Genomic DNA, 10,931 nt, shown 5'->3' with positions numbered 1-10,931 from the left:
GCTAAACCAAGGTAGCCATGGAATGGAGGACGTTGCGCGGAACGGACCGAAACGCGATATGCGGGGAATTCCGGATTGATTGTGGGAAACAGCTGAAGAAGGCGGAGGTCATCGATGCAATAGAAGCAAGCGGCAGCGATGTCGATGAGACAGAGAGAGAGAGAGAGAAAACATTTATTTGTAATGAGATGGGGTGACTTCCTCGTAGGGTGCGGCCCTTAGTTCAGGGCCCCATTTGCTGGCGCCACTCCGCGTGCCCGCCGGATCAGCCGTCGCTGCTCTTGCAGGTTTAAGCTGGTCAGCGCCGTCTACCAGAAGGAAGGTGAAGGTGAGGGAATAGGGGAGTAACCCGGAGGGTGTGCAGATCGTAAAGGCTTGGGAGGATATTCAGGGCCAGAGGTAACGCGAACGCAAACTTCAGAAAGAAGCCGAAATAAGGCGGGACAAAGAATACAAAAGGGAGAAGGAGGAAATTTATATGGATATCCAGCATCTCAGGGGGCTGCAGGCATAATATAGGCTGCACGTTTTCGAGGACGGCGAAAACATTGAAAGCTTTCTTGATTTTTTCGAGAATGTTCGCGCGGACGTACAGCTGGACCGTGACTTTTGGTCTGTAGGGGTTGTTGGGAGTACTTCCCTGTAATGTGTCCTGTTGCTTAGCTGGCCTTTCTGATGTCGATTTCAAGAAGTACGATCTGGCTAAACTGGCATTATTGCGCCATTTCGGTATTTCTGTGGAGAGCGAGAGACAATATCAAAGTGACCAGTGCAAAGTTTGTACTTTGGAAGAAACTCAGGTCACGCCAGTGAATGAAGAACATGAAACGTGTGAGGTGGTGAAATCCACAGAGACTGAGCGTCAGAAAAGCGACGCCGTCACCAGTCTAAAAAGAAGGCACATTCCGGAGGGCGTCTCTTGCGGATACGAGGTTTGTTCCAGTAGTGATGAGGAGGTTAATGAGGCGCTAGAGGCCTTCCCCGTATCAGAGCACATGGGTGACTTTACGGAATCGTCTAGTTTAGACCAGGATACCGTGGCGGCCGAGCCAAGAAATGATCAAACGCAGCAGAACGGAGAGGGAATCGTTCAGGGCTCCAGCATCGGTGACTGCGCAGTGCAGTCGTACAGCGAAAGCGAGCCAGCGGTCATTCGGGAGAGCCTTTGTTGCGGGGCGAGGCCTGTTCCAGCAACCCTATGAGGGTCAGTGTAGGGCTCGATACCTTCCTCGCGCCTCATCACTTGAGTGAATCTCTGGCATTGCCGAGAATAGAGAGCGAAGTAGAGACAGTGGCGATTCCGAAAGGCGTTCCTTGCGGGGACGAGGCTTGTTTCGGTAGCCCTAACATTGTAAAGGAGGCGGTTAAAACCTTCCTCGTACCTCAGCACTTGAGCGACGTTGCGGAATCGCCAAATGGAGAGCATGACATGGTGGCCAGGCAGGAAAGGAACCCAACACTCGGAGTTTCTACCGGCACATTCGATAACCACAAGGCAACGCAACCTTTTTTGAGACGGCGTAGGGTCAAAAGAGCGAATTATTCGGCGCATCAGTCGCCACATCACAGCGCGTGAAACAGAGTAACAGGCCATCATGCAGAACCGAAAGGGGTTCAGTGTGGCAATTCAGAAAACGGAAGTGACGCAAAAGCCTGATTACGACACGAGAAGGCGCGTCTCTGCGAGCAACGTTGCGGCTGAGATGTTAAACCTAGCTTAGACATGCGCGTCGGAACCGGGCCAGTCGAACACTCACTGAAGCGGAATGCGTCGCGAGAGCGAGGACGAAGGGAGAATGGGTATTCTTTCCGCGTGTATGGCCTCCACCTCAGGGACGAGACAGCAATCCGCGAGCACACGGTGTGTCAGGTGACCGCGGAAGACAATTTAGGTCTTGCACCCCTTGCGCTCAGCCTGGCTTAAGGGCTGTCAGTCGGCGACTCAATCGAGCATGCATTAAGAAACAGTAATTGTAAAATTGAGCGCATCCATGAGTTTTTTGGTGTTTGTAATTATTGCGCGACGCAATTTTTTGTTAGTGATTAGGGACGTACCAATTTTGATCACGTTTCATTTTTATAGCTTCGCATTAAGCTCAGTTTCGTTGCACTGTTTTGTTGTAAGAGCCAGTTACGAGAAGAAAAGTGCGAAGCATATTTGGCGATAGTGGTGACTCGAGGTTGCACCGATTTTTGTAGATAAGCATTGCAACTTGAGGTGTTTGTAAACACAAACTTTTGTGAGGTAATTCAAGACTTATAGAGTAGATGCATCATCGGTTATCACTTCGAAATTTAGATTTACCGAGGCGCGTTAAGCAGGCGATGATATTTAAAGATTTTTACGCGCAGGTAGAGTGTAACTTTTAGTTTTTTAGGTTTTAAATGCCAGTCTGCGAAGTAGTCTAGTTCAGAGTAAAATGGTCAGCACAGCCCAGTACGTTTCGCATTAGAGGCGCTGGTACTAGCTGGTTTCATTGACCGAACGGGCCACTCAGCACCGATCCCTTTGACTATTTTGATCGTTGTGACGAATTCCGTGGTTCAAAAGAGCGACCTGTTCTTTTGCTTTGGCCACTTACGAATCACGCGCCACGTGGAGTTTTCAGTTCGGAAGGAGCGAGTTGAGGGCGCGGAATACGTTACCGGGAGAGGGTCCTAACTGTCTCTTGGATTTTCCACCTAGCCGTCCCGTGACCAAATTGACAGTGGTCTTGGGGCCGTTTCGAGGTGGATGCACAAAGGAGGCTTAAAGTAGCCTACTCATGGGCTTGGGTGCTCCATGGTTGGCACGCGTTTCAAATAATTTTCCAGTTTTTCTTGTAGGGCAAAGAGCGCAAGGAGGTAGAGGAGAAAAACAGACACACAGAGGCGCTAACTTGAAACAATTTATTTCCGGGACCAACGCCCCTTTTTCTGCCCTCGCTTGTTATCGCTTTTAAGCACGTGCATACAGACAAGATAACAGGGCAAACGATAGCACTACTCACTTGTATACTAAGCCAAAACTATTATGTATAACGCATGCGCAGGAATTCCAACTCCTTCTTTGATAGCGACGTGGACTGTTGGCTAACAGAAGTATTGCCGAACTCCTTAATGGGAGCACTTTCACTGGTGAGACGAGTGAATTTACATTTGCTTCTGCTGGTAATAACTGTATCTTCAGATCTCGAAACGCATCCGCTCTTAGGACAATGAATTGCGAGAAACCCATTTGACGAAGGCTTGTTAACGTTATTGGAGTGCTCCCTAAGTCTATCATTAATGCATGTGCGGGGTTTGTACGATATAACTCGTTCCAGAGGGCAATGAAATTTAGTAAATGAGATAGGTCTTACAATTAACGTACCCTTTTCTGTGCTGCTGCTTGCACGCGTCTATTGTGTTACTCTCTGGTCTTGTTATTGCACACAAGCTGATAAACTTGTTTGGAGCAATGAATACTACGTCAACCTTTCCACGTAGTGCTCTCTTCTTCAGGTTATGCGATAAACGGTGGATGTAAGGAATTATGGCGAAGTGTTTCTTTTTAAGAAACCCTGCGCTGGCTGACTTCAAAAAACCAGCCTGTCCTGACTGCTTTGCTGTGAGCAGTGCTTCAGCAATTGACACAATCAAATTGTTTGGAAAACCAACTTGGTTGAAAAACAACTAATTGCCGTATTGAAAGTTGTGAAGTATGTATCCTAGATGGTCGCCTACTGCGACAGGGTGACTCAGTTGAGCATATTTTCGTGTTTCACTGAACAGCGGGGAAGGAAGTAACAAAATGCGGTTGTCGTCAGCTGAGCCGTTTCATTTGGCAGGGCTCACTTGATTCAGACCTGTGATTTTTTTTCTTGTTTATTTCTTATTTTTGTCATTTTCGTGAGCTATGTCGTCTACACATCACGCTACAGCTGAGTGCAGATGCACGCCGCTGCAATCTTCGCCATCGTCAAGTTGAATACCACCGGGGCGATCTTGTTTGGACGAGGGCGCCGGATCGTGGCCAAGGATTTTCAGAGACGCTGGTCAGTCGCTACTTGGGACCCTACAAAGCGACGTGCGCGTTAGTGACCTGAACTACGAGGTTCTCCCTGATAGTGACATATCGCCGCATCGTCGAAAGCACCACTAGGAGACGGTCTACGTTGTGCGACTTTAGCGTTATTTCACCCGACACTGAGAAAACGTCTCAACTTTCTGACTTTCTTTCTCCCCCCGTCCCCCCTGTGCATACTTTCTGTTCCCGCCCGGTTTCCTCTTTACCTGCGTACAATTGCACGAGCATTGCAATGATGCCAGTTTTTTTGTTTTCTTTAGAGGGGGAAAATGCCACCAGGTCACCAGGTGCGGCGAGAGCGAGCCAGCATTCAGGCAAAGAAAGGAGAAGTAGAAGTTGTCTTTGCGTCGGCCATATTCTGGGCTAGGCCTTTTCCCTGCAGGTGCAGCACATTTTGTCCTAAAGGCCTTCTTTAGCACGTGACAATATTAAAATAAAGCTTTCTAAAATATCTCCCATTCAGTTACGCATGGGCATTGCCGTGAAGTTCCACAGAATAGTGAATGTGCAATCTCCAGAATTCCTGAGTATGTCCGTGCTACAAGCATAAAGAAAAAAATTCAACAAGAGCGGACACTTGGCGAAAACTTGGGACAGGAAATGCGTCACGCTACTATATATGCCGACCGCTTACTGCCGTGAGCATTAGAGAAAAAATGTGAAATGAAGTTAAAAGAAATTGCTTTATTTTGTAATTTTACAGCAAAAGTAAAAATATTTGCGTATAAATTAAGTTTATATTTTGCCACTAACTTTTCTTGCGTTAACTAGCGACAGGCCAATGACTCGCCAGGGCGCCAGATACATGCGTCATGCGTCAGACTCGCCGTCGAAGCGAGTAAGGCCGGTGCGCATGTGAGCGTTGGCTTGTTATGCAACCCACCTGCCTGGTTTTTTTCTTTTTATTATTTAGCCTTGTTTATTAGGTTGCCGGAGTATTCTTGCGTTTCTTGTGTAGATTGACACGGCACCACTGCACTATTAGACTACGCCAAGGTTAGAAATTTTGTTTTGCAGTCTGCGACGCATTTCAAACAATTAGCTATACGGCGCGAAACCTCGAATTTTGACGCAGTTAGCGAAAAGCAGTTTGGCCGTGTGACCTGTTTCCCCCGTATAGAACATTACTGGGACGAATTCATGAAGCTGTTTGTGGCCCCCCCCAACAACATATACCTTCTTTCGGCGCTCACACCCTTTGAAAACGCAACGAGCGATTGCTAAGAGTGATAACACGGGAGTGTGTTGCTTGTGCCGGCAAAACACGCAAAGGATAATGTCAAGGAGCTGAAACACCAGGAACTTGTAACTCGAAAATTCTGTCTTCCGAGCGACCGAGAACAGGCTTTGCACCCACGCATTGGTCTTGAGTGCGAGTGGAAGGAATTCTGCGAGCGCCTAGCGTGGTCCCGTTTAGAGGCTTTGTTTTCGCCACCTCTGTATACACATAGCGTAACATCGTCTGTCGCATCGCTAGAAAGCACGTTCGTTTGAAAACGCGCAGTCGCCTGTGCATTTGTTCTCTTAAGGTGCAGGAAATAAGGCCCGAGAGAGGGAGAATCCTTGGAAATATGATGCTTTCGTGATATGCACGGTATTGCTTGGGATGGGTCAAGTATATTTTATGCCATGTATGTAAAAGCGAACTTCTTTTGTTTGGAATGAGGCCCATTCATCGCTTTCGCACGTTTCTCCTCTGCACGCATTGTTGCTGTAAGGTGCTAAGACCAAAATGACACTTGCTTGTAATTTACGTTTCTTCAGCTCACATCCTCCGGTGGAGCTTCGTACAGGAACTACTCCTGCTTACCTGGGGCCACAAGGTTGGAAGAATGCAGAGAAAGCCAGGAACGAGCATTTATATACCGCAACCATTTCCTCGTTTCTCAGGGAGTGTTGCATCTTCTTTGTGCAATTACACGTGCCACATATTCGGTGGAGGCTTGTAAAGATCGTTCGCAGTCTTTACCTATTAATAAAATGATTGCGCACTGAGAGCGCGAGTGTTTGAGCAGTAGAAGCCAAAAAAAAAAAAAAGAAATGCCACGCTGGTCATCGCGGCAGGCGCAACATGTTCCAGTTAGCGTTCAAAACGCGCGCGTTGAAAACCGAAACCGGCAGTGTGGTTCAGGTATGAATACCGGTGGCATGGAACGCGACAGTCAATTCGGCCGCTGGGGTCTATGGGAGTGCGCACTCTTGTTGAATTCCTTTCTCTATGCTACAAGGCACTATAGTTTTTTTTTCTCTTTATTTACCATAACACAGACATGCGCATGCTTGTTGTTATGTTGTCCAATGAATAAAATCTGATCACAAAAGTGATGACTTCACAAATGAGGAACACGTTGCTACCCATTTGGAAGGAAAAAAGAAACGGAAAACACAATATTAAAGAGCCCCACTAAAAAACTAAAACCGAAACCTAATCTTGAGTGTTCTGGTGCTGACATGTAGTGGAAGATTTGTAACTAAGCGCCATATGGCTTTAAACAATTACCCCTGACAATGGTATTGGGCCGCTTCCAGCATGACACGGGACAGTGAGACGTGCGATTTAACCACTCGGCCACGGCTTCCAACGTTTCCACAACGATACGCTTCGGTTTAGAAAATTTACAATGTAAATTTGCATGACCGTGTTTGAAAAATTACTTTTGGGAAAAGTGTTACGCGTGCGTAGAGAGTAGAAATAGGCGCAGATCAAAAGCTGAGTTTCCGGACTACATGCGCTGTACCGGTAGCCATAGTTTTATCACAACTACCGTTTTAGTATCGAAAATCAAGTATAAATTTTCGTCCTTTCCATAAGCTTCCGCTACGGAATGATTAACCGCTGTGCGAATAAAATTCTACCGTTTCATAGCATGATCGTTGCACTTGTCAGTGAGGATTGTCTTCTAGAACACGTCCGTCACCTTCTTTTTTTCAATAATCGACTTGTACTTTGTTTTTGACGAAAAACCTACTCGTTCCATCGGAAACGCGCTATCTTCGGGCCGCGTCCACTCGGTGCGCTGGATGGTACATGTCCAGAATAGCTGCATATGCAAATCATTTCCGACCGCACTATTCTAGTTGCTTTAGATGTTTCTACCTGCGCTTGGGATGGGACACGTCCTGCCGGCTTCATGCCCTTGTCAATCCAGCACTATGACATCAATTCATGGGACAGCTTGAAGCAAATCTGGTAACATCATACCCTTTATATCGCCACACCTACCTAAGTTGAATAGACGATATTCATAACATGAGAACACGGCGAAAGTGCGTTAACCGACGTCGTTATGCGTTTCAAGCGCTTTCCCCGGAGTATTAAATTCAGTGCTCACCACACTCCTAGTCAAATCAACGTCTTCGACATGGCGGTCTACATAGAAAATGGAAAACCTGCACAGAACCACATTTTACCGGAACCCTATGGATAGCCATCAATATTAAGACAACACCAGTCATCATCCGCGTCATTGCAAGCGAATAATTTTTCTAAATAAACTCTAACTTGGAAATTTTGTAATTTACTCACATTTTTGTAAATTTTGTTCCTAAAATGTCTTACCTTGCATGTTTAAATCGTCTATAGAGCAAGAAAAAGTAGTCAGTTGTCTATCTTCTCCACACAACAGAAAAAGTGGGTAGGGAGCCAGACCAGCCCTATGATGATTAAACTTTAAGCGAGGTATTCGACACCGTAGTCGAGTGAAAGTTACCTAAGTTTGAAAGAAATTTCTGCGCAAAGGGAATAGTATGTGTCAATACTCTGCAAAATTAGTTACAGCTGGGTTTAAAAAGTCAAGCATGATGTCATATGGCCTGAATGGATGTGTAGTGATGTGGACACTGGAAATACCGTGAGAATTGTACCATTCAGGCCCGCTCTCACCAGGCTATCTGCCTTTTCAATAATGAATAATGCCTTATGTCCGGGTACCAAGTCAAGTCTTACAAATTTTGATTGGGCGGGTACATGCAGGATGTGAGGTTCTTCATTGGAAATGAGTAATGAACATAAGGATAACGAATATGTTATTATGGCTACTGATGAAGTTGTGAACCTAGTTTTCTCCGGGTTCATTGTACACGTAACTTATATCTCTACAATCAGCTGCTTATGTGCTTTATGTGCGACGGGGTATCGTACGTTTAAACGCAGTCATACAAACGACGAGAAAGGTGGGCGTCCAGATAAAGAAAAAGACGTAAGTATACTTACGTATGTATTAAATACATATGTGATTCTGTAGCCATCCTGGTTTAACAGTCAAACAGTCAGAGATTACAGCATGGTGCTATGCGTAGGAGGCATTCACAGTCGACAGGTCCGATGGGAGGACTATCAATGACTAGGCGTGGTCCTTTGTTGAATCGTTGGTTCGGTGGCCGGCTCCTCGATATTTCACAATGTGCGAGACCCTGAGTTTGGTTTGGCTGATTTCACAATCGCCCCGATGGGCTCCTACGCTGTCGCTGGGACCCTAAACGCTCAATCCGTCTCATGTTAGGGACAATGACCCCGAACAAAGAGTCTCGAACTCCAACTTGACCTTGCTGCTGGTGGTAGCTTTTCTGCAAGCCTGCGTGGACTGTGGCACTACCCGCCTGCCGGCATGAGTGGTCAGGCTTTGTCACGGTTGCAGGCAATTAGATTGGAAAGAAAAATGCTAGAGTTGCCCGAACTTGCTTTGTTGAAGTTTAGGCTGATCATATAACCGTGTAGTACTGAAATTAAGTTTCGTCATCAGAATTTGTTCGAACTGACTAAGCCTTACAAGTTCACTCGCTCTACTTGGTAAAATGCAATAGGTATCGTATTATGGTTTGTTCGGAATTAGTGAAACATTTGAAATTAGTGACCTAAGCATTTTATTCATAGGGCAAGTAATTACTCATATAAGCGATCCATTTTAGAGTTTATAATAGTGCTCTATCGCACGGGAAGTAAGAAAAATATAAAAAAGATTAAATTATGGGCTTTTACGTGCCAAAACCACTTTCTCATTACGAGGCACGCCGTAATGGGGGAGTCCGGAAATTTAGACTACCTGGTTTTCTTTATCGTGGACCTAAGTCTAAATACACGGATGTTTGTGCATTTCGCTACCATCGAAATGCGGCCGCCGTGGGCGATAACAATCTGTCCAGTCCAAGAAAACACTTGGTGTATTGACGTTTTATGACGAATAATAAACATAAAGGTGTGAGTTTATTGAAATAAATATGAGCGTTCATTATGGTGCAACCAAAACACACATTACTGCGCAGGGGCGGTTTATCCAGCGTTCAAATGGTTCAAATGAACCGGGACCTCCGGGCTTAGGGCGCGTTCCGAGGGCTGGACCGCCGAGGTGAACGTGATGTTTCTAGAGCCGAGCCGAGGCGCGCAGTCGGTCCGAGAGCACATATCACCTAACACCTCTGCTGCGTTCAGCGAGCCTCCCCGTACTGCCGCTGCTTGAACTTCTCGTGACGCTGTGTTTCTACGGCTCAGAAACGTATCAACTCATCACCGGCGATCTTGTGGATGTTCCACAGCTTACAGTATGTCAGTATCCAGCATAATAAGCCTTGTATCACATATAATCGCTGCGCGGTTGTTCCGCGAGCTCGTAAAGTTTCCCAATGCTGTTGAGGTGGATGAGCTGAGCGCGGTCCATTTCGGAGAAGATCATCTTCTTCTTGTCCACAGCGATTAAACCACTCAAAACACATGAACTACAACACGGTCAACGCAGGCAGGGCGCACAATAACAGTAGTGCAGAAGCGTGAACCAAGCCACACATGAGGTGCACAACCAAGGAACAGGTGTAGACGGCAAAATATCGACAGGGCAGTTTAGCGGGTGCTAGTTGTGGCCAGACGAAAGGTGATAAGCCGACAACCGTTCGCAATATTTATGTAGCCTATTGCGCAACGTTACTTTGTAAAGCCTGTACACATTTACGCACACCGTTAGGTTAATGTTACGATAATTTATTCGTGCTTCAGTTAACAAAAGAAGAATGAAAACTTTTCTAGCTTCATCCCCATGTGCGTCACTCCTCCAGAAAACTGACACTTTGATAAGTGCGCCTGAAGTGCAGTTTCCGAAGCTCGTGCCGAAGTTGTAATTTTCTTGTACTTACATAAGCGAACTTTCCGTCAAGTTTAAGGCTCGCTCTCGAATACGGCGGTAAAATAAACGGCAGCGCAATGGGTCCAACTCGCGCACTGTCCCTAGCTACACAGGAGAACAAAATAGCAACGCGCCAAACCTTACAAAAGGCTCAGCTTCTAGCGGCGCCACAGTGGACGTAGGTAGACTGGAGCTGCCGCGAAGCTTTCGCTAATGTTTTGGCCACAGGTTGACTAAATCTCGTCTGTGTGCGCGACCAGTGAAACCTTCATGCTCTGAACCCTTCCCTGTTCTTTGTACTTGTTATTGTCTAGATACTAGAGGACAATCAGATCACTTGCTGGCCTTAAAGGTAAGAGGTTCAAAAATTACATGGGATATGAGTACTGGAAACAACTGGTAGCTCATTTATTATATCTGTTGTCGAGTAATTGACACGGATTTCTTAAAGGTAGGTTAAATGTAACGGGTGCATGTTTCCTGTGATATTTTCAGAGCAGCTATTTCATTATTTTGCGAAGATTGAGACACAACCCAGTTCCCTGCGAGACCCTTTGGAACATTAATATCGAGCAAATTAGCATTTGAATACATTTATCACGAATGTATTATGACGCAATTACTGAGTGCGTGTGTTTCCTTTTGTGTTGCTTCCGTTATTATCAAATAGTTTTATGCACAAACGCCAGGTGTGATTAATTGGTACGAGCCTTTCTAACTGCCTTATTCAGAGCCGCAGGCTTCGCCAAGCTTCCACATTTCCTGCTCTA

The sequence above is a fragment of the Dermacentor variabilis genome, chromosome 11 (genome assembly GCF_050947875.1).
Source record: "Dermacentor variabilis isolate Ectoservices chromosome 11, ASM5094787v1, whole genome shotgun sequence".
In the NCBI taxonomy this organism is placed as follows: domain Eukaryota; kingdom Metazoa; phylum Arthropoda; class Arachnida; order Ixodida; family Ixodidae; genus Dermacentor; species Dermacentor variabilis.
Note: the sequence above shows the minus strand (reverse complement) of the source record.